The sequence below is a fragment of the Colossoma macropomum genome, unplaced genomic scaffold (assembly GCF_904425465.1).
Source record: "Colossoma macropomum unplaced genomic scaffold, Colossoma_macropomum, whole genome shotgun sequence".
Taxonomy (NCBI): Eukaryota; Metazoa; Chordata; class Actinopteri; order Characiformes; family Serrasalmidae; genus Colossoma; species Colossoma macropomum.
In genome coordinates this window covers 24,043,522-24,067,256 of record NW_023494806.1, presented here as the reverse complement: position 1 = coordinate 24,067,256, position 23,735 = coordinate 24,043,522, and the positions used below count along the sequence as shown (strand labels likewise).

The following is a 23,735-nucleotide window of genomic DNA, read 5'->3' as shown; positions in this document are numbered from 1 at the left end:
TAGACTTTAACATATAAGCGCCACGTTGCCTGTTGTTCCTTATCTGAGACAGTGCGTCGGCGTGTGCAACATGTTGGAGTGGTCAGTGAAGAAAACAGATACTTACGCTCAATCTGTAGATGAACATCACTGACGTCTTTACCATCACACTGACACGTGTACCAGCCTCTCTTAGTGAAATCAGCGTCAGTGATGGTGAGAGAGAGATTCCCCTTCAGGTACTGATCATGGATCATCTGATATCCCTCCTTCACTGATCTACATGAAGTCTGATCACACTCAGCCAGAGTGTCACTGGGTTTACTGAACACAGTCCATCTGACCAAACCAGAGCATCTCTCAGAGCAGGGCAGAGTAGCAGAGTCATGAAGATTCACCTTCACTGGAGGAACAGCTGATTCAGACACTGAAAGAGAGAATCAGACAACATCAATTTGTTTAAAATTAAAGTTAAATGTTGGATGAACAAAACATTAAATATTATAATTTGTTTAACAAATAGGTGACCCTGCAGGTATCAGTGTTCTGAAGCACTTTTTAACATGTGTACAGTTAATTATCAAGGTCTTGAATTTCTTTCATTTTTATTGCTTTTAGCAATTACAGGACAATCATGAGCAATGAGAATGTGGTATCATAAGAACAAGAAAAAAACATAACTCCCCATCCCAACCAAAACAAGGCCATCCTATATGAATAAGGAACACTTGAAAGAGATTCAGAAAAACATAATTCCATATTCTTCACAATATACTAAAACTGGGTGCGCTACCCACATGCACTACCTTCCATTCTAAAGAGTACTGACCTTTTAATATAGTATCTATGAGTTCCAGAGGCAGATGCTCTATGAATGGTCTCCAAATGTTCATAAATAACAAGTCGTTGCCCCTGAGTACTGCAAATAATCTTTCACGAGGAAGTATCCTAAATATTTCCCTATACCACTGAGTAACAGATGGTGGCATCTCGCTTAGCCAGTTAACAAGAATGCATTTCCTAGCAAGGAGTAACAGCTTATCAAGCTGTTTATGATGTAGAGGGGATAGTGAAACTGTTTTAGAGGGGAGGCCTAATAAAAACAAACCTGGATCTTTTAGTTTTATGTTAAGAATTCTGCCAATTACCTGACTTATACATTTCCAAAATCTCAAAATCAGTTCACACTCCCAAAAGGAATGAAAGTTTGTCCCCAAGTGTGTATGGTACTTCATACAGACAGGTGAAGTATTATGATCAATTTTATTCAGTATCATGGTGTTATATGTAATCTGCATAATGTCTTGTATTGTGTTTCCCTTAATCTGTTGCAGAGAAAGTACTTCTCACAGACACTATGGCCTCCTGCCAATCATCATCTACACCGTGTTCCAAATTATTATGCAAATTGGATTTAAGTGTTATAAAGATTTAATTTTTGTTTTTCAATTAAACTCATGGATGGTATTGTGTCTCAGGGCTCACTGAAATTAATCTCAGCCACCTGTGATAATTAGTTTGCCAGGTAAGCCCAATTAAAGGAAAACTACTTAAGAAGGACGTTCCACATTATTAAGCAGGCCACAGGTTTCAAGCAATATGGGAAGGAAAAAGGATCTCTCTGCTGCCGAAAAGTGTCAAATAGCGCAATGCCTTGGACAAGTTATGAAAACATTAGATATTTCACGAAAACTTAAGCGTAATTATCGTACTGTGAAGAGATTTGTGGCTGATTCAGAGCACAGATGTTTCATCGGATTAAGAGAGCAGCGGCTAAAATGCCATTACAAAGCAGCAAACAGGTATTTGAAGCTGCTGGTGCCTCTGGAGTCCCGCAAACCTCAAGGTGTAGGATTCTCCAGATGCTTTCAGCTGTGCATTAATCTACTATTCGGCCACTCCTATCCAGTGCTTACAAGTAGAAACGGTTGCAGTGGGCCCAAGTCAAATTTATTTATATAGCGCCTTTTACAACAGATGTTGTCACAAAGCAGCTTTACAGAGAATCCGGGGCCACGCCCCCAGTGAGCCTTGGCGACAGTGGAAAGGAAAAACTCCCTCAACAGGAGGAAGAAACCTCAAGAGGAACCAGACTCAAAAGGGGAACCCATCCTCCTCTGGTCAACACCGGATAACAGCACAGACACAAAACAGTATAAGTAGATACAGTTTTACACCACTGTGCAGTGCGCCGGCCGCATCAGATCCCCCTGGGACGTGATTGAGCGGTGTTCGCATTACACCCTCTTAGGACGGGCAGCCGCTCAGCTCAGGGAAAGAGACGGGGAGGGGGGGTGTAAGGGGGACAGATAGTTAGTTCAGCATCAACATTCCCAGATTACCATTACCATTACTCTCTGTCCCAGATCTGCGCCTTATTCTAACAGGAAAACTAATTAACCAAAGGCTCCACTAAACAGGTAAGTTTTTAGCCTAGACTTAAAGACTGAGGCTGTGTTACTGATGAGTGCCGTGCAACCCTGGATGGTCCAGATGGATGGAGTAGTAGATGGTTGGTGGATGGCCACCATGTCCCAACAAGGCTGCAACATCAGCAAGGAGGTGTCATGTTTTGGGCCGGGATCATGGGGAGAGAGCTGGTAGGCCCCTTTAGGGTCCCTGAAGGTGTGAAAATGACCTCGGCAAAGTATATAGAGTTTCTGACCGACCACTTTCTTCCATGGTACAAAAAGAAGCAAAATCATCATGACAATACACCATCTCATGCTGCAAAGAATACCTCTGTGTCATTGGCTGCTACTATGGGCATATACGGAGGGAAACTCATGGTGTGGCCACCATCCTCCCCTGTTCACATCAAAACAGCAGCTCTGGGAGCCTATTCTGACAGCCTGCAAAGAAATTCAAGCAGAAATTCTCCAAAAACTCACAAGTTAAATAGATGCAAGAATTGTGAAGGTGATATCAAAGAAGGGGTCGTATGTTAACATGTAACTTGGCCTGTTAGGATGTTTTTGATTGAAATAGCTTTTGATTTCAGTAAATGTAACCTCGTAATGCTACAAATTCATCAAATGACCATTTTCAGTTCTTTACAACCTATAAGATGTTTTGAAACTGTTGTGCATAATAATTTGAAACAGTGAATGAGTTTTTTTATTTTTGAAAAAATACTGATATCACTGGGAGGTTTGTTCGACAAAATTCGATTTATACTCTAACGGTTGATGACTTTGAAATTATACTGACTGTCATTTGCATCGACCATTTAGGAAAATCTGAGAAAAATATCATTTGCATAATAATTTGGAACGTGGTGTATATATGTTATCCAAGTCCGTCTCTCATTTACAAATTACACTAGCTTTGACGTTGTGAACCTTGAAAGTATAAATGAATAAAATTTTGATATAAAATGAGCTGCATTCTTTGTGTTAATGGGAAAAAAAGTTCCACCTCACTATATAAGGGGATGTCCAAAAAAGACTTTAATTTTGCAGTAATGTAGCGACGAATTTGTAAAAACCCATAATGATCTTGCTTTGAAATGTCAAATATTTGTTGCAGCTGCTGGAACGACATTACAGTATTGTCTTGAAAAAGCTCCCCTATCACACATATTCCCTTAGAATGCCAGTCGCCGAGAAGCGTAGAGGTTACACCAGGGAAAAATTCTGGATTTCTACATTTGGGAGTCAGCAAAAAATAAGGCCCCATTTCTCTTAAGATATCTTATAATCTGACGCCACACTTTAATAGAATTATAAAGTATAGGGTTCTTTGTAATAATTGGATTAATATATTTGTTGTCATACCTAATAAGACTCCACAGCGAAAATGGAAAACAGGCCCAGGAGTCCACAGAAATCCGTAGGTTAGAATAATCGCAAAACCACTCCCAAATTAACCTAGCATGGCAGGCCCAGTTATAGAATGTAATATTTGGCACAGCAAGACCACCCCTATCAGATGATTTCTGCAAATTTCTGTCTAGGTTTTTTGCCATGCCGCATAAACTTTGATGGAGTTTGTTCTATGTCTGCAGCTGTTCATCTAGGCATCCACAAGGTAGCATCTGAAGAGGGTATAATAGCTGGGGACGGATATTCATCTTAATCAAACTTATTCTACCCAAAAATGAGAGGAAGAGGTTGTGCCACCATCCCAGGTCCCTTTTCATCATGTCCATTAAGGGTGCAAAATTCAGTTTCCAGAGTTGGTTACGATTTGTTTGAGACAATTAAAGGGAAAATTTGTTACTGATCCCATGTCAAAGTTGCCTAATGGAATCAAAATAGATTTTATAGCCTGAAAATAAGCCAAATAAAACATCAAGTTGAAAAAATTCATCTGCATGCAATGTTATTTTATGCATTGTCTTCCCAACCAAAATTTTCATGCTGTCTAATAAACTCTGCCAGCGGTTTGAGAGCTAACAAGAATAACAAGGGGCTGAAGGGACAGCCTTGTCTCGTACCCCTAGCAAGAGGAAAGGGATCAGATCTCAAACAATTGGTTATAACACACACTGAGGGTGAACGATAAATAACCCGGATCCATTTCAGAAAGTCACCCCGTAAACCAAACCTCTGCAAAGCCTCAAACAAATATCCCCACTCTAACCTATCGAAAGCTATCTCTGCGTCTAAAGACACAGTAATTGCTTCAGATTAGTAAACTGAATCACATTTAATAGCGTTTTTATATTTGAACTGGAATAACGTTTTTGTATAAAACCAGTTTGGTCAGGGTTTATCAGGTTAGGTAGGACACCCTTTAGGTGGGATGGTGCACATCCTTTTCATCTTTAAGAGATGATATTGCATTACCCATCATTCTCCCCCTAGCCAGATGAGCAAGAAGATGTCCTGGTTTATTTCCGGATTCAAACAGTTTATGTTTGGCAAAAAAATAGAAGATTCAGCTTTTTAGAGCTTTTCTAGCGCTTAATTGTTGAACTAAAGACTTAGAAGAAGATAATAATTCCCCTGCCAGTCTTAAGATTTTTTCTTCTAGTTCTAGTTGCTTCTTAATCGCTAAAGAGCACTGGTAAGACTGATCATTCAGTCATCTCAGTCACCTCAATCCTTCCAGAAAGGTTTTAGCTTCCCTTGACGAATGAGTACTTATCTCAATTGTAGCTGAAGCATAACATTGCGGGGAAGCGCATCATGAATCCGATTTCCGTCTGGATGAGCTGACTACAGACTTTGTTAAATGCACGTCAAGCCTCTTTCACTATGACTGAGAGATCTTGTGTGATAGAGATACTGCAGTCTTCTTAAGACAGCCATCCCTTTCCCTTGCCGCCTGGAGAATTTTACGCTTTTTAATTAGCACCGGTGGTAAATGGTCATTCCTTGGGGGTCCAAGAGTTCTGTGTGACCAGTCTAATTTAACGATGCCATGTTTCATTTCAAGTCCAAGCAAGGCAGGGAGCCAGGTCTGAAAAATTCTTCCAGTTGCCTGTCCTCGGGCACCCTCTTTTAGGCCCATGATCTGTATGTTATCTCTGCAGCTCCTGTCTTTGCCGTCCTCCGCTCTCTCTGCAAGAGTTTTCACGGAGCTTTCAAGCAGCGAGATCTTGTTCTAGTGATTCAGTAGCTTGTCCTCTGTTTCAGATATACAGCTCTCAGCATCTGTGATACGTTTTGTGTTGTTTTTCGAGAGGAGCTGTGAGAGAGTCAAGAGGCAACTGGAAGTGATCAAATTTCATGTCGAGGAGGGAACTAATCCTGTCAGTCACAGCTTGGGCTGAGCTAGACTGGTCCACAGGGGCAGCGCCGCCATCTTTCAGCCCCAGCCCCGGCCTCTCTTTTGCTCTTGTTGCAGCCCCACAGGTCCTGATCCTGACATGTTCTGGTGTGAAGTAGTGGGCACAGCAATAGGTTTAGTCACTGAATTTTAAAAATATGGGCAAAAAATTTTCAGCAGTAGTGGGAGCCAAGCGAAAACACTTCGCTCATGCTGCTTGCATCACAGCGATAATGAGAGTAAGTGCCCTATTGGCTGCCCTTCATATAGGAAAAAAAATATTACATGCCCCCCACATACAATAAATTATGATGATATGCCTTCTAGAACAAGTAAATTCGATATGTCTTAATCAGCGCCCGTCTAGTGGAGAAAATGTGATTGTTACTAACGATGACACAATAACGTTTAAAATATTCATTCTTACATCTGTTCCATCCATTTACCCTGCAAATCCGTTTACCATGCCCATGTGGGTCTGCTGAGGGCTATCTGTGGGCTGTGTGGGCTTGGGCTAGTCAACAGATAACCCTGTATTGGCCAGCCTACAGAGGGCCTACATCGCTGATCCCAAGTGTGGGCCCTTAATAGATTTGGGTGAGCAGTACACACAGATAGCCTGATACAAGCCCACTGCGGGTCACTCCACACTGGGCTCAAATCATTTAGCCTACTGTGGGCGTTCAATGGGTTTGAATGGGCAGTACACAACAGCTAGTGTACAGATAACCCAACATATCAACACAATTTAAGTGTTTATTATTCAATTTTGGTATGTAAACATTGTTTCAGTTTTTTATTACATTAAGGTATGAACTTGACTTCAATGTTGGTATTTTAAAGTCATTTGAATGTTACTATGACATTAGTTCTAAGTACGTCTTCAATATCACCAATACAATTTCAATGTAAACACTGTAAATAAAATAGTGAAATGGTATTTTTACTAGCAAATTGTTTAATAAAAGTAAAAAGATAATATTCAGGATTTAACCTGATAGAAAATATTTGGTCTCATATCAAACACAAACTTGCAGTGTTTCAGCTATTTGAAGCCATCAATGTTGAGTGGAACAATACTCCTCTTTCTGTAAAAGTCGCTTGGCAAGTTTATTTACAAAACTTTAAAGAAATCAAAGAGACAGATTATCTCATAGTGTGGATTACATAGCTTTTGGGTCCATTTGATTTTTTTTTTTAGTCTGATATTGGGTAATGATAATCAAGTCACATATTTTAGGATTATTGAGATGTTCTGATATTGAGAGTTTTTATATTTACACTTTGACAAGCTGGCTGCAAAAACCAGGCAGACAACATGTATGTAGGCTGTATAGTTTTATTTTTCTGGATAATAAATATAACAACAACAACAAAAAAATACATTTTATGGATGCGCTAAAAGTGTTGTTGGTTTAGAACTTGAATAATATTACATATTCCCTATAATTATTTACGAAAACATTTTCTACAATTAAGTCTATTCTTAATACTTGCTGCAAAGAAATGGACCTGAATATACTTTACATTTTTATAGTATGAATCAGGTCTGTATACAAAATGACAATATTCTAATATATTTGCCCATAATTATATTCTCAAATACCTCCCTACACTTAAGTCTGTGCACACCAGCGCATCACTATGTTCTAGTGGAAGGTAAATAGTCATCACTGCTGGAAGTCACATTAACATGAAATATTTAAATTGTGAGGTGTGACTACAAAATAAGACATAATTAAACTTTTGTATGTGTGTGTGTGTGTGTCTGCTGATATGGAAAATAAATAGCTACAAATAATAATTAATAAATAAATAAATTAATAATTATTACCGCATGCAAAGAAATTAATGTCAGACTTTAATTATTTATGTGTACATTGTTTTTTAATGTGTATTTGCATACATTTATAAAGATTTTCATTATTATTTTTATTACTGTATTTGTTTTTTATATTGCAGACCTTGTCCTCTGTAGTGTTTGTGAGAGTGTGTGCTTAGTTGAGGTTTGTGAAGTTAGAAGGTCCCTGAGGTTGGAAGTTTCTGAACATTCTTCTGTTTCAGCACTGTGCCTCTATTTGGAAAGCAAGCAGAAGTGCAAAACAAATTATAGGGTAATTTGCATAAAATGCTCATAGGATTTTAAGGTTTGGTGTGAATTGCTTTTTCAGTTAACTTAAGAGTGACTACTCCTGACCGCTAAGCTCCCAAAAATCATAGCTTTCTCATAATCAAGGATGAAAACTATTTCATCATGCATATATCGTAGTCTTTTGTGCCCTTGGTGCACTTTTTATTTTTTAGCCCATTTGGGCATTCAAGCTGGAAATTAAGTAAATGAAAGTGGCCTCTAACTTCTGCACAGAGCTGTATTACTGGAAAGTGTTTCCATACTTTTGAACAGTAGTGTCTTATCCTGATAATGTAAGTACAGATTTCACAAAACGTTTAATATATTCAAAGACTTGATAATAATCTTCACCAAGTCTCCAAATCTTGCACATTTCAATGTCTCAGTTCCAAAAGCTGTGCATGCATATCATAGTGCCCTATTTGACTGTTGGTTCCTCGCAATGGTTCTTCCTCGTGCTCTTAGGGAGTTTCTTGTTTTGAGTCTTGGTTCCCCTCGGTGGTTCTTTCTCATGCTCTTAGGGAATTTGTTCTTTTGAGTCTTGGTTCCTCTCAGTGGTTCCTCCTCGTGCTCTTAGGGAGTTTGTTCTTTTGAGTCTTGGTTCCTCTCAGTGGTTCCTCCTCGTGCTCTTAGGGAGTTTGTTCTTTTGAGTCTTGGTTCCTCTCAGTGGTTCCTCCTCAAGCTCTTAGGGAATTTGTTCTTTTGAGTCTTGGTTCCTCTCAGTGGTTCCTCCTCGTGCTCTTAGGGAATTTGTTCTTTTGAGTCTTGGTTCCTCTCAGTGGTTCCTCCTCGTGCTCTTAGGGAGTTTGTTCTTTTGAGTCTTAGTTCCTCTCAGTGGTTCCTCCTCGTGCTCTTAGGGAGTTTCTTGTTTTGAGTCTTGGTTCCCCTCGGTGGTTCTTTCTCATGCTCTTAGGGAATTTGTTCTTTTGAGTCTTGGTTCCTCTCAGTGGTTCCTCCTCGTGCTCTTAGGGAGTTTGTTCTTTTGAGTCTTGGTTCCTCTCAGTGGGTTCCTCCTCAAGCTCTTAGGGAATTTGTTCTTTTGAGTCTTGGTTCCTCTCAGTGGTTCCTCCTCGTGCTCTTAGGGAATTTGTTCTTTTGAGTCTTGGTTCCTCTCAGTGGTTCCTCCTCGTGCTCTTAGGGAGTTTTGTTCTTTTGAGTCTTAGTTCCTCTCAGTGGTTCCTCCTCGTGCTCTTAGGGAGTTTGTTCTTTTGAGTCTTAGTTCCTCTCAGTGGTTCCTCCTCGTGCTCTTAGGAAGTTTGTTCTTTTGAGTCTTAGTTCCTCTCAGTGGTTCCTCCTCAAGCTCTTAGGGAGTTTGTTCTTTTGAGTCTTGGTTCCTCTCAGTGGTTCATCCTCAAGCTCTTAGGGAGTTTGTTCTTTTGAGTCTTGGTTCCTCTCAGTGGTTCCTCCTCGTGCTCTTAGGGAGTTTGTTCTTTTGAGTCTTAGTTCCTCTCAGTGGTTCCTCCTCGTACTCTTAGGGAATTTGTTCTTTTGAGTCTTAGTTCCTCTCAGTGGTTCCTCCTCGTGCTCTTAGGAAGTTTGTTCTTTTGAGTCTTAGTTCCTCTCAGTGGTTCCTCCTCAAGCTCTTAGGGAGTTTGTTCTTTTGAGTCTTGGTTCCTCTCAGTGGTTCATCCTCAAGCACTTAGGGAGTTTGTTCTTTTGAGTCTTGGTTCCTCTCAGTGGTTCCTCCTCGTGCTCTTAGGGAGTTTGTTCTTTTGAGTCTTAGTTCCTCTCAGTGGTTCCTCCTCGTACTCTTAGGGAATTTGTTCTTTTGAGTCTTAGTTCCTCTCAGTGGTTCCTCCTCAAGCTCTTAGGGAGTTTGTTCTTTTGAGTCTTGGTTCCTCTCAGTGGTTCCTCCTCGTGCTCTTAGGGAGTTTGTTCTTTTGAGTCTTGGTTCCTCTCAGTGGTTCCTCCTCATGCTCTTAGGGAGTTTGTTCTTTTGAGTCTTAGTTCCTCTCAGTGGTTCCTCCTCAAGCTCTTAGGGAGTTTGTTCTTTTGAGTCTTGGTTCCTCTCAGTGGTTCCTCCTTGTGCTCTTAGGGAGTTTGTTCTTTTGAGTCTTAGTTCCTCTCAGTGGTTCCTCCTTGTGCTCTTAGGGAGTTTGTTCTTTTGAGTCTAAGTTCCTCTCAGTGGTTCCTCCTCATGCTCTTAGGGAGTTTGTTCTTTTGAGTCTTAGTTCCTCTCAGTGGTTCCTCCTCGTGCTCTTAGGAAGTTTGTTCTTTTGAGTCTTGGTTCCTCTCAGTGGTTCCTCCTTGTGCTCTTAGGAAGTTTGTTCTTTTGAGTCTAAGTTCCTCTCAGTGGTTCCTCCTCAAGCTCCTAGGGAGTTTGTTCTTTTGAGTCTTAATTCCTCTCAGTGGTTCCTCCTCGTGCTCTTAGGGAGTTTGTTCTTTTGAGTCTTGGTTCCTCTCAGTGGTTCCTCCTCAAGCTCTTAGGGAGTTTGTTCTTTTGAGTCTTGGTTCCTCTCGGTGGTTCCTCCTCGTGCTCTTAGGGAGTTTGTTCTTTTGAGTCTTGGTTCCTCTCAGTGGTTCCTCCTCAAGCTCCTAGGGAGTTTGTTCTTTTGAGTCTTAATTCCTCTCAGTGGTTCCTCCTCGTGCTCTTAGGGAGTTTGTTCTTTTGAGTCTTGGTTCCTCTCTGTGGTTCTTTCTCATGCTCTTAGGGAGCTTCTTCCTCTGTGATGGTCATTGTTTTAATAAAATTTCCGGAAAGATGCTTTGGAACTGTTCTGAAATGTGCTTTACAAATAAAATTATGCTGATTCAAACTGTGTTGAAACTTTTTTTCATGCAGAGCTCGCTAAAATGGTAACTCCTATGTTAATTACAAATAGATTATTATACACACTGTAAAAAACTGTTATATTCCAAAGGATTCACCACAATCTGGTTTAATCACCCTGTCAAAATGGTACTTCACTGTTAGAAAAAAATTGGCAAAAACAATAAAAAGACCAAAATAAAACTGATAGGAATATGAACCGTGTACACTTACCAATAGTGAAGATAGTGATCAGTAAGATCAGGACACAGTGACCGATGATCAGCTGCATGACTGAAATACAGAGACACAAAACACTGTCAGTACTGAAGAGGAGAGGAAAAACAGATGAGACAAAATATTCAAAGGAATATTCAAAACATCAAAATCGATAAATAAGTCCCTTATATCAAGTGATACACCACCTGTTTAGATCCACAGCACAAGAGATTTGATCTCTGTACTACCAGCAGAATAATCCAGTCTTAGTTTTCACATCAGTAATCTGGACAAAACAATTTTATCAGGTCTAAAAAAGACACTTGGATTTCAGCGTAAACAATCAGGTTATGGCTGGTGCTGGTAGCAAATCTTGGCTATCCCTGTTTCTGTCAGTGTGACACTGGTGTCAGAAGTGGAATGAAGGTAGCCGAGAGGAGTGCTGCTGCTACTGTCATCGCCCCCAGCAGCACCAGACTTTGAGGAGTTCCACTGCACCCAGGAGGAGGATGCGGATGGCTCCAGGCAGGTCAGAAACTGGATTGGGCAGACGTGACATCGCACGGGCCCACCACTAAGGTGCTTGTGGCTGGCATGGGCTCTTCTGTGTGGGTCTCAAAAGAGGACTGCCCCAGGAGGATGGCATGTTAGTTTTAAGTTGTGTGTTATCAGCATTTATTCACTGGGTTCATTTTTCTAGAGACTCTAATTTGAGGAGGCAGGGCTGGGAACTACCCTGGCAGGGGTATATGTGGTATGAGCAGAGAGACATGTGAGCAACGTCAGAGACCGACCTGTTAGAGAAAACTCTATTATGTACCGAGTAGCTATGGCGGACAACAGCTGGAAAATAAAGCACTGCAACTTGTGTAAAAGCTGTGTCTCTTTTAAAAGCGGTGAACACCACAGTATTTTTACTGTATAATTACAGTAAATTTAATGAATTTTTTAAAATGTTACATGTTGCTTACCTGAGCTGCAACACTGAAAATTGTTAGTTAAGAGAACTAAACTAAGAAGTTTAAGCTGGGTGAACTCTGGTGTCCTCAGATTGAGTTAACACAAAAGACGGTTCATTCTTACATGTTAACATGTTACATGTGTTTGTTGTTGGATTTGTATATCTTGGGAACCCATTAATAAGAGTGTTCTTGCATTTATAAGTGTGGTAAAAGAGACAAGCCAGCCACAAAAAGACACTTTCAGATATCATTGCTTTTGGATAAAAACCTTGCCTCAATAAAGTGATACTGTAATGGATCTCTGTGCCTCTTTATCCTGTGAATGGGGAATGACAGAGCACTTAAATTGCTGGCAAAATCTGAGATCATTCTTAGGGAAATGAATATTTCTGTATTTGTTGTTCATCGTTTTGTGAGGGTTGTCTGAGCAATCACACAGTTGTTGAGCTGAGTCTGAAGTTTGTGAATTAGCATATGTGTGCAGGTATTAGATATCGCATTACAGCCTATACATGTTGATAATCTTAAAGACGGTATTTTCCTCAGTAGTTCCTATGAGCAAATAAAGGCAACTATGCTACACCTGCCGTTTAAATGAGTATGTTGTTTGCGGGTTTATGGGCTTTTGGGTTCATGTTTGTCTTTCTTTTGATTTTGATTATGAATAATTTGGTTGGGCAGGGCTTCGCTTTTTACAAGGGGCACATAGAGCCCAAACGGGGACTCTGGTTTTTGGAGCTGGAGAGGCAAGTCGGATGTCCTGAATGTCAGGGTCTTTGTGATATAGCCTGTTTTCTAGCTGGCTGATTGCAGGCATTTTCTTTTGTATTTTGTACAGTGTTTTTATTTACTATTTTCAGATCTCTGCTACAGAGAAGTCTGTCTGAGTGAACTCTCTGCTTCATTCCCCTCAGTCAGCTTGCTAACAGGTACCTTTGCAGAAGAAATACTCCTTGGATCAGTTAGCCTGTTCACCATGAAATGTTCGTACACTGTGCACTGTAAAAATGACAGAATTTATCTTCCAAAAGTAACAATGCTGACTTAATAAGTTCAGGCAACACACTTACACAGATTTAAATACAGATTTGATATTTAATTAACTCAAAATATTAGATCAGGCACAAATAAATTTAAGTTGAATTGCAAACTTGGATGTTTAATGTACTTTGTGTTTTAAGGCACAAAGTTGGACTAACTAAATTTAACATTTTAAACCAATAGTTTTCAATTTCTTTGTTCAGGCAACAGAAAAAAGCAACCTAATATTATTTACAGTGTATTGAGAAGGAAATGCTGCCAGGGCTGTTATTAAAATATGATTTTACGATCTTCACTGTTATTTACAGTCCATCTGAACATTAACACTGAATGGACATTGGAACATTAGACGGGGTCAGTTTCTCAATACAAACTGCAAAGCCAACTGTAGTCTCTGTAATTCATTTCACCTTGCTCATTCAGATGGGTCCAAAGATCCACACACAGCCTTGCATTTATTCTAAACTATTTAAAAGGTCCTTCAAGAGTTCTTTAGTAAACACACTGGAGAACCAAGAACACTCAAAGAAACATTTCAATGGTTCTTCCTTATGGAAAGCCTGCTGTATATGGTTCTTTAAAAAAACCTTTTTAAAATGGTTCTAGCACCATAAATTTTTCGATTATTGTTACAGGTCATCTCTGCACCAGTATTTCTTCACTCTCGTTTAAAGAGAACCTCAAAAACTCTTAATTCATGTTAGTATCCTTTAGTACCACATTCAAACTATTACACTTGTTTTTGTTTATTTATGTATTTGAATAGTATGCAGCCCCAGCTAAATTTTACACAGATAAATTCTACTTTAGAAAAAAAGGTTAATTACTGAAATTTGTGAATGCACATTTAGAATTTTTCTATTTTAAAACTGAACATTAATATCGAATTTTATTAATGATTGATGATGATGTGTAATTAGCCCTGCAATGGACTGGAGACCTGTCCAGGGTGTATCCTGCCTTCCGCCCAATGACAGCTGGGATAGGCTCCAGCACCCCACCGCGACCCAGAAGGATAAGCGGTTTAGATGATGATGATGATGTGTGTGCGTGTGTGTGTGTGTGTGTGTGTGTAATTACAGAAAATGCCAATCCACAATTTCACTGTACTTATAGTGCTAGAATAAGTCTTACTGTTCAAAAGTACAACCTAACAAAAAAAAGTTCTCATCTTAATATCGATTTTCAGAGTATTTCATGTTGTGTGCGCATCTCTTTAGTTTAAACTGACTGATGCACACGGACAACACATTCAGTAAATCTGATTATCAAACTGAGATGCTCTAAACAAATATCCTGATCTATAAACAAACAAACCCACTGTACAAACATGTATTTGAGTAAAATCTAAAATAATAGCCTACAATTACTCGACTAAAGTGTTGTCAGCAATTCACTCTCCCGAATACTACTAAGGTAAGGTACCTAATACCTTAAATACTCCTCCTATTCAGCCAGTTAGAAAGTGTTGCCAGTTCCCTCCTGTCTGACTACTGAGTGTTTGTTTTGTCTGTCTTGCTGGTGATTTGAACCTCTGCCTGATCTGTTGGAATCTGCTTTTGCCTTTTGTCCCTTTTGCTCTCTCTGCCTGGCTTTTTGGACTGATTTCTCTGTTATGACCCTTAGCCTTTTGACATCGAGTTTTGGACTGCCCTTTTTGTCAATAAATCTGCACATGGATCCTTCTCAAGTTCCTGAGTCTGCTTCGTCACAAGTGTTTTGCAGGTCACAAACAACACAAGCTAATTATTCAATCATTTTTATTAACTATGCTGTAAAAAATGATTGTGTTTTAAATTAAAAGGTAAGCAATCTGGTAATAGTTGTCCAATACTAAGAGCAAATACCAATCAATAAAAACAATGAACAATATTTGTGGCCATTTGAAAAAATGAGGAGACCTACACAATTGTAGTTCACTACCAGTTACTTATACTTCACTGGAGGCACTAAATATTTGACATATTCATCTGACAGGAAAAAGTTTAAGATGAAGTCTGACACCAGTTTTGTTCTCACAGAAACATTCTTTGTGTTTAATTTAAGTCAAGAACTAGCTGACACAGTTGAAAAAAGTTTCACTTCTTCTTCTCCTAAACCTCAATGTTTCAAATGATCTGTATACTCACATCTTTATTGTGCCATATTCCAACCATTAACGGTGGGAACAGTGCTTATTGTAAAAATCACTGCACAATTCTAGACTCATGTTCTCAACTCGTTCCTGTACAGTGTAAACTTTATTTTTGTGATGAATTTCTTTCTCAGTGTCAGATCCACCATCAACCTGTACATTTCCTTTACACAAATCTGAACATGCGCAGTGTCTGCTTTTCTTTAGGCTAATTTTAGATTTTGCTCCAATAGGGTCATTTTTTTCAATTTTACATAAACAAATTCTACATAATGTTCTAATGATCCTAACTTCATGTTTTTCATTATGTGATGAAATCGATCAGTATCTCAACAAAACATCAACATTTTCATTACCACCAGGCAAAACACGCACTGCTCACAAACCAGATTTATTACCACATTCGGAATAGCTGTGATAAACTTACCTTCTGTTCAAAATTCTGGCTTGTTTTGTTTTCCGTTTCTCTCTGTGACTCCAGCAGTTTGGAGGCAGGAAACACAGTGATTTAAATGGAAGTGGCTGAAGAGGAAGGACTGAGACAGACAGTCCACTTCAGACCAGAATGGCTCTAAATCATGCGGACACCATGACTCACTGGCAATGGTGAACACACTGTTCAGCTCTCCAGTAAGTGGATAGCACATCACTGTTGGCTTGCTGGTGGCCCAATGCCTCTTCGTTCGAAGAGGGTTTAATTGAAGGCCCATATAAGGGTGTTTCTGTGATACCAACACACCCCCCAAGGAACACCTCTTACGTGACATCGGGGCAGGTGGGTAAACAGAATAGCACAAAAAAGACAGGCAAGATTAATTAGGTCAAGATCAACGAGTGCTTTCACGACAGATTGTGATGTTGGCTAAATATACTGCTACATTAACATTATTTGCACAATAAGCTCACGGTTACTCAATAGTGAACATTACTCAATGTTGTCAGTTATATTGTGCAAGCTGGCAGCACCCCTGTAACCCCTGCTGAATAAAGATCATTAGAACCATTAAGATGAACACCTAATGGTTTTTGCCTCCTAATGAGAATTGCCTTAATGGTTACCCTCAGAGACCACTAGTTTCCTAGTGAAGAATTAGTAATGTATCTAGAGTCAGACACTCTTCATGGTTTCTGTGTTTTTTCACATACGATTGTTATGGAGTGTGTAGCACTACTGAAACTGTTACCAGGCTCTTAATTTTAAATAATTTGGCATTTCTTACCCACACCAGTGCTTTCATAATACAGCATTGTGCATTCAGTTTGCAATAAAAAATTGAGGCTTTCCCTTGTTTATTCAATTCTTTATAGCTATATCTAGTCACTTTTGATGCCCTTGACCTAAATATAATCTCTTGACTTGCAGCACATCAGCCAGGCGGAGTGGGGAGACTCTTCAGCCTGACAAATGCTCTGTTGCATGTTGCGATGTTGCATGTATTGTCCCTGTTGCGGCATGTTATTATAATCTTTTGGTAATATAATCTTTGTCAGTTCCGATACATGTATCTTCATTTTGTGGTATCTGATTTATGTTTAATGGTGTTAGTTATTAAATGCTGGAATTGTTCTTTCTTTGCTGCTACAGATGTTACCTTAGGAGCACATTAGTATTCGTGATGTTGTTATCCTGTGTAGAGCGTCCGGATTTACACATGGGCAAGTAGTCTAGGTCTACAGAGGGTGAGACAGCATGAACGGATGAAACTGCACTGCGAACCGACACCAAAACAGGAGGAAGAAAAGAAAACGGAAAAGCTAAGTATTTACAGTATTTACAACTTAGCTAGACTCAAACTAGCAGTTTAACCAGGTCTCTTGATACCACCGCAAGGTTAAGTATCTCGTTCTACTCTCCACACACGCTACTACTCAAACTGCTACCACCGTCTAGACAGGTGAGAACAGGTGAGCGACCCCACCTCCATCCTGTTACAGGCTTTTAAAGAGGTAGCCCCGTCCCTTTAGAGACTCCATTTCCTAAGCTGGGGGAAACCTCTTAACATACAATTCTCTCACAGAACTCTAAACACTGTCATCGTCATTATTATCATTATTATTTAGTCGTCTCCACCATTGAAAGGACATTTTTCAGACATATCAGCCATTGAAAGATAAGGGGGCGATCCCTCCACCATAAATGGAGTTCATGAATGGACGTCAGGCAGTGAATTCATAACCATTTCATGTAGTAACTTTCTGTGAGGGAGCTTTTAGAGGTGGACGTCTGGTTCCTATCACCACCACTGTGAACAGTTCTGACTCAGTAAGTTTCTCTAGAACGGAGCGTTTCACACCAAACCACTCAGATTATGTCTTAACCAGTTAAATATGCAGAAATTTTGAAAAATAAGTAGACTTCCCCTTTAAATGTGCAGTATTTATTGTGTGCTGGGACTATAAGAACACTGAGCACATTAATATCGTAGTCTTAGTTTTATTTCTGTCTGAAAAGAAAACAGAAATTCACTACACTTATGAAAAAAATACACCTGATGTGAAAAATGAAGCGAATCTTCAGTACAAAAGAATATTAAAAAGCTTGAGCTAGAAATGAAGAAAATAAAGGCAATTAGAAAAATAATCTGACAGACAAAGGAGTTAAAAGCCCAGATTTTATTTTATTGTTGACATCAGTTACCGTAATACCTACATTAATCCCTGTATACCCATTTTGTGATGTAGGTGAGAATGAGGCACAACCGAACACACTTTGTTTTTTGTTTTTTTAAACGAAATGTGGTAATGTGGCCAGAAGCTCATGCTGACTGACCTTTTATAACAACATAAAAAATAAAAAAAAAATTAAAAAGTTAAATTGTCCACTGCGCAAGGTTGTTACCCGTGCTGCCCTACTGTTTCACTTTGCTCTCTGAAGGTGCAGCTTTCCTGGTAAAGATGTTACAAAATTACAGACTTGGTGTTTAAAACTAGAAAATACCTGATGTATTAGATACATTAGAAGAATCTTACATCACAGCATTGATTCCTGAGTTTGGCAGTAATGCAACATTGCTTACTCAGCTACATGTTAAACTTGAAGTGATTTAGCACCACTGAAAACAAAACAACCACCAAGTGACAAACTGCAGAAACTTTATAAAGCAGTGCAAGGCTTAATCAGTCACACGGAATCATCCTTCTCCTGTTTCAACAAAAGCTGTAATAAATGCCATATAAAAGTGGAATAAAGCCCATTGGATTTCCAGTATAGAAATTGAGAATTTCGAGTATAAAAGCAACAAACAGTAAAGCATTGCAGCTGTCCGAGTTTTGGTTCTCAAGGCAAACATTTCAGGCATTCTTTGTACAGTCATATACAAATAATAAAAATAAAAACATGTCAGAAACAGTGACACAGCAGTACATTTATTGCCTTTGGAATGTTGGACAGTAAAGGCACATAAACTCACAGGAGTCTATGTTTGGGTTTCATGTGACTTTCCTTTATAAAGCAAATAGTTCTGGTTCTAAAACCTGATTGAGCCATGAGAATCCAAGTTAAACAGTACCCAAGGTGAAATTACACACACCTGTGACGGTCACGTGTGAAATGCTGACCGGTGTGTTGTCCTTCTCCTGTACGGTGTAGTTCCCGCTGTCTGAAGGCATCATTTCCATCAGAATGAAGGTGTTTTTAACGATGAGGACTCTGGGCTGATATTCAGGAAGACACTGATACTGACGTCCATCCACACTGCACAGCTGGACTGTGGAGGGGGTATCAGGCCTTTTGACCATTATGACCACTGGCTGGGAAATCTGCAGATCCAGTTCAAGGCGTTCTCCAGCATCCAGCTCAAGATCAAGAGCTTTAAAATAAATAAATAATAATTAAAAAAATAATAGAAATAATAATAATAATAATAATAATAATAATAGTAAGATTTGCATCCAAATGTAGGTATTGTGATATAAACTGAGTCTGTTCTACAGTTTCTCATTAGGCTGAATGAATAACCGACTCTAAATGTAGGTATTGTGATATAAACTGAGTCTACGAACACATCAGGCCTGACTGGACATAAAACAGTAGCAAACAATGGAAGTAGTATTGACAGCAGACAGGTAAGTGCTTTTAATGCAACAGACTATGCATCCTCAGTTTCTACCATTTCCCTCTTTAAGATGCCACATACCTTCCACCCAATTTATTTTTATGTATTTAGATTCAAAAGCTTGCTATTTCACTGCTGTTTCACTCAGTGGTGAACAACAATTCCTAGCCTCAGCCATTCTGTCCGGTGTACATTCACTGGATCCTCTGAGTTACAAGATCAAACGAGTAATGCTACAAACAAGCTAACACTGCGTAAGGGTTCAGCCGGCCCCGCCTGCTGCCAGCAGAGGGCGACGGCGGCAGGGTGTCCAGTCTGCGCCGCCTGCTGCCAGCAGAGGGCGACGGGGGCAGCGTGTCCAGTCTGCGCCGCCTGCTGCCAGCAGAGGGCGACGGGGGCAGGGTGTCCAGTCTGCGCCGTCTGCTGCCAGCAGAGGGCGACGGCGGCACGGGGCCATAACTTCAGGGAACTTCAATTCCCCGAACTTCAATTCGGGCTGATTAGGTCCAACTCGACACACCTGCGGACTCCTCTACTTAAGGCCGTGGCAAACAGTGGCGTTTGTCACACCTTTCTTGAGGGGTGACCGGTACGTTACTTAGTGTCAGAAAAGAAAAGAAAAGAAAAGAAAAGAGGGCTGAGAAAAGAAATTGCCCCAAAACTAAAAAGAAAAGGGGGCTGAGAAAAGAAACTGCCCCAAAGCTAAAAAAGAAAAGGGGGCTGAGAAAAGAAACTGCCCTAAAGCTAAAAAGAAAAGGGGGCTGAGAATAACTGCCCCAAAGCTAAAAAAGAAAAGGGGGCTGAGAAAAGAAACTGCCCTAAAGCTAAAAAGAAAAGGGGGCTGAGAATAACTGCCCTAAAGCTGAAAAAGAAAAGGGGGCTGAGAAAAGAAACTGCCCCAAAGCTAAAAAAGAAAAGGGGGCTGAGAAAAGAAACTGCCCTAAAGCTAAAAAGAAAAGGGGGCTGAGAATAACTGCCCTAAAGCTGAAAAAGAAAAGGGGGCTGAAAAAAAGAAACTGCCCCAAAGCTAAAAAGAAAAGGGGGCTGAAAAAAAGAAACTGCCCTAAAGCTAAAAAGAAAAGGGGGCTGAGAATAACTGCCCAAAGCTGAAAAAGAAAAGGGGGCTGAGAAAAGAAACTGCCCCAAAGCTACTTGAAGCCAAAAAAAAGTTCTTGAGCTACAAACGGCTCAAAGAAATAGCCCAGCTAACAGGGAACGTTCCCACAACTTTGACTAACGTTATGTAAAGGTTCTCCTAACGTTAGGAGCAAACGTTCTCACAATAACGTCAATAGAACGTTCTGTAAACGTTATGTGTCCTTGATCAAAGTTCTCACAATGTTAGTCTGAAACGTTCTCAGTGTAACGTTAAAGGAACGTTCTTTCAACGTTTTTTTTTAAATAAATAGTTTAAAGGACTGTATGTATAATGTTCTTGAGACACATATTAGGAAACATTAGTCACTGTTTTACTCCCATTTTTTGAGATGATAATGCGCACAGTTGAAAACTGAATCCATTGTGTTCTACTGGACTTTCTTTAAATATTGATATTTAATTCAATAACAGATTTAAGATAAGCTATTACTTTTCTTTTTTTCTGACTGCATTTAATAAAAACTATATTAAAAGCTGAAACTGCCGGTATCAGAAACAGCGAGTTTTCCTCAGCCTGTTTTGAGTAACGTTACTGCTGCCATGGTGACGGAGATTCAGCGGTTAAATAAGCGGACTGAACCGGTTTAAACCAGTTGCAGCCAGTCTTCCCCGGTTTACTCCAGAGGGCCGCCTGCAGCCCTGCTTAACTACAAGGTAAGAAGTGGAGAGTAAAATACTTTTTTTGTCGATGTTGCTTGTGTTGAGGTTTATATAAAGGCTTGTAATGCATTCTATAAAGGTGTCCCACGGATTTAGTATGTTAGCTAACGTTAGCTACCTTTTAATTTATCTCAATTTAACCGCTAGCCATTTAGCTAATGTAGCTACTTAGCTAATATTAGCCAACATTAAGTTAGCTAGGGTTAGTTAGCTAACTAGGTTAACGCTTACTATCTTGCTAACTTCATATTAGTGATGGGCTTAATATGTTTAGTAATACAAAAATAACTCATAACTAGTAAGGTAGCTGATAAAATGATAAAATCGCCAAGGTACATTAATTGCGGAGATAAATGTCTATAAATGAGGAAAAAAATAAATGTAGCGGTATGCATGTTAAGATATGCTAGCATATGATTTTCTCGTTCCACCTTAAATGGTGCAGCAGTTCTTTGCGCCTGAGGCGTTATAATAACTTGCACCATTAAAGGTGGACATGTTTTTTATTTAATTCGAAGAAAAAGCTGGTGAAAAGTAACGGTAAGCCAATTTCAGCCAAATAAAAATGTAAATCTTGCAGACACAGGTGTTTATCTTGAACATATCAATTAACATTTATAAGTTCTCAACAAGCAGGATAACGTGAGGGTCACTGTGGTCGAGCATCACTGAAACACATTTAGCTAAGCTTTATTTAAGCAGTAGAGGAGAGCGGAGGGTTATTGCGGAATAACATCACGGCTGTGATTTGGTCGCCGGCACGAGCCGAAGGCGAACTAACGCTAACTGTTGTATAATATTGTACAAGTACGCGCTGATTCACGCCGTTTTCTGTTTCAATAAGGTTAGATGAGAGCAGAAAAAAGACTGTAATCGCTGTTTTGTAAAAAGAACCGAACGAGCCGTTCTTGTTCAAACTTTGACGTTCCATTCAGGCCAGAATGACCTGCTGCACCATTTAAGGTAGAACTGGAAAATGAGACTGGGAAACCAGCTTCACCTATGTCAACTTTCTGAGGTCTGTCTACCCCTGAAACCACTCAGAGTTATATTTTTTGTCAATACAGTGTCAAAAGGCATTGTGTATCAATTCGAAGTGGATATATGCACTATAAGTATATTAAGTAACAAAAACAAAGGTGTGTGTGTGTGAATAATGGTTCACCTCACTGTAGTATGGTAACATGAATGATGGCTGGATTATGACAGGAATTGTCAGCAAATATATTGGGAGTAAAAAAGCATAAAAAGAAGGTTCTATAAAAAAGCATATCTTTGTATAATATGATGTTTGTTTTTTAGAGGCTTGCCGGTGGTGTCCAAGGTGTTTGAAGAATGTACTGGGCACAACTTAAAATATGCTACACACTGGAGATCAAGGGTAAGTCACACCTTTGCTATTTCCTTTTTTCTAGAAAGATGTTACACTCTAGGGTGTGCCTAAATCTTTAACACACTCTGGTCCTGGTCTACGTATGTTCTACAATTACAGACTGTAGTCTGTCTGTGTCTTTGTGTAATTTATCCCACCTTTACCTTGTTCATCAATGGTCAGGACCACCACAGAGCAGATATTATTTGCCTGGTGGATCATTCTCAGCACTGCAGTAACACTGACGTCTTGGTGGCATGTTACTGTGTTGTGCTGGTACGAGTGGATCAGACACAGCAGTGCTGCTGGAGATTTTAAACACTGTCCACTCTATTAGACACTCCTACCTTGTCAGTCCACCTTGTAGATGTAAAGTCAGAGACGATCACTCATCTGCTGCTGCACAGTTTGTGTTGGTCATCCTCTAGTCCTATATCAGTGGTCACAGGACGCTGTTTGCTGGATATTTTTGGTTGGTGGACTATTCTCAGTCCAGCAGTGACACCGAGGTGTTTAAAAGCTCCAGCAGCACTGCTGTGTCTGATCCACTTTTGCTAGCATGACATACACGTGTTCAAGGCCGTCTTCACACAGCAGGTAAAAGTGGCCCAAATCCGATTTTCTCACCAAATTTGATTTTTAACAATTTTTTTTTTAGGTCGTTCACATTATCTTTTTAATGCGATCTATTGCTGACATTCCTCTCAACAGTCCACGCTCCTAAACTGATGCACATGCCCAAAAGAATAATGCCTCACTTCACGTGACACACTCATCCAGAGTCAACGGGAACAGACACTTGCTTAACCACTTTCTCCAGTTCATCATGCCCGCTTTTTTTCTTTTATAACTGGTTTAAATCTGCGGCCAGAGAGTTTACTATTTTGACAAGAAAATGAAAGTGGATTTTTTTTCTGTCTGGTTTCTACTTTTAAATAACTCTGAAAGATAAACAATACTCACATTTTTACAGCTCATACTATGACTGTCACAGAATACTACAACTCATTCAGAGTTGAGTTGGATTGATGTTTGCATCACATGAATTCTGATCTGGTTGTTCAGACAGAGTCCCATTACCACGATACATATCGGATTTCAATGTCAGATTCAATATGTGTTTTTTTTTGTTTTGTTTTTTTTCCTTCCCCATTTACACTGCCACACAGAAAGCACATCAGTGTCATGTAAGACAGAAAAGAACGGATTTGGGCCACTTTAATCTGCTGTGTGAACGTAGCCTATAACACTTCACTGTGTAAGCAGACCCTCTGCACTGCCAGCTTGAGTCATTTGTTCATTAGTATGGCAGCATATACTATGCTTATGTCACACGGTATCAGCTGGTACCAGATGTTGGTATCTGTAAATTTGTATGAGTAAGAGTACAAGTAATTGGTACTGATGAAGCCCTACTACAGACTGCAGTTACATTAAACCCCTTGGTTTTACGAAGAATTTAGGTAATTTTGAATAATCTTTGCTTAAGATTCAGAAAAATCCAGTTTCATTAAAAATAAGGCAACTTTTAAAATTCTGTAAAACATTGAAATCAAGATG

The 23,735-nt window shown here is 39.6% G+C and overlaps 1 protein-coding gene across 1 annotated transcript in view; it reads right to left on the bottom strand.

The window, feature by feature from the left end:
- Nucleotides 1-15,636, bottom strand: part of LOC118826998 — a 38,037-nt gene extending 22,401 nt beyond the window's left edge. Inside the window, exons 1-3 of the mRNA XM_036598160.1 lie at nucleotides 15,358-15,636; nucleotides 10,809-10,868; nucleotides 107-406 (exon numbers count right to left, since the gene is read on the bottom strand). The gene's annotated coding sequence lies outside the window, so the exon portion shown is untranslated. The remainder of the gene's footprint in view (nucleotides 1-106; nucleotides 407-10,808; nucleotides 10,869-15,357) is intronic.
- Between the last annotated feature and the right edge of the window lie 8,099 nt (nucleotides 15,637-23,735).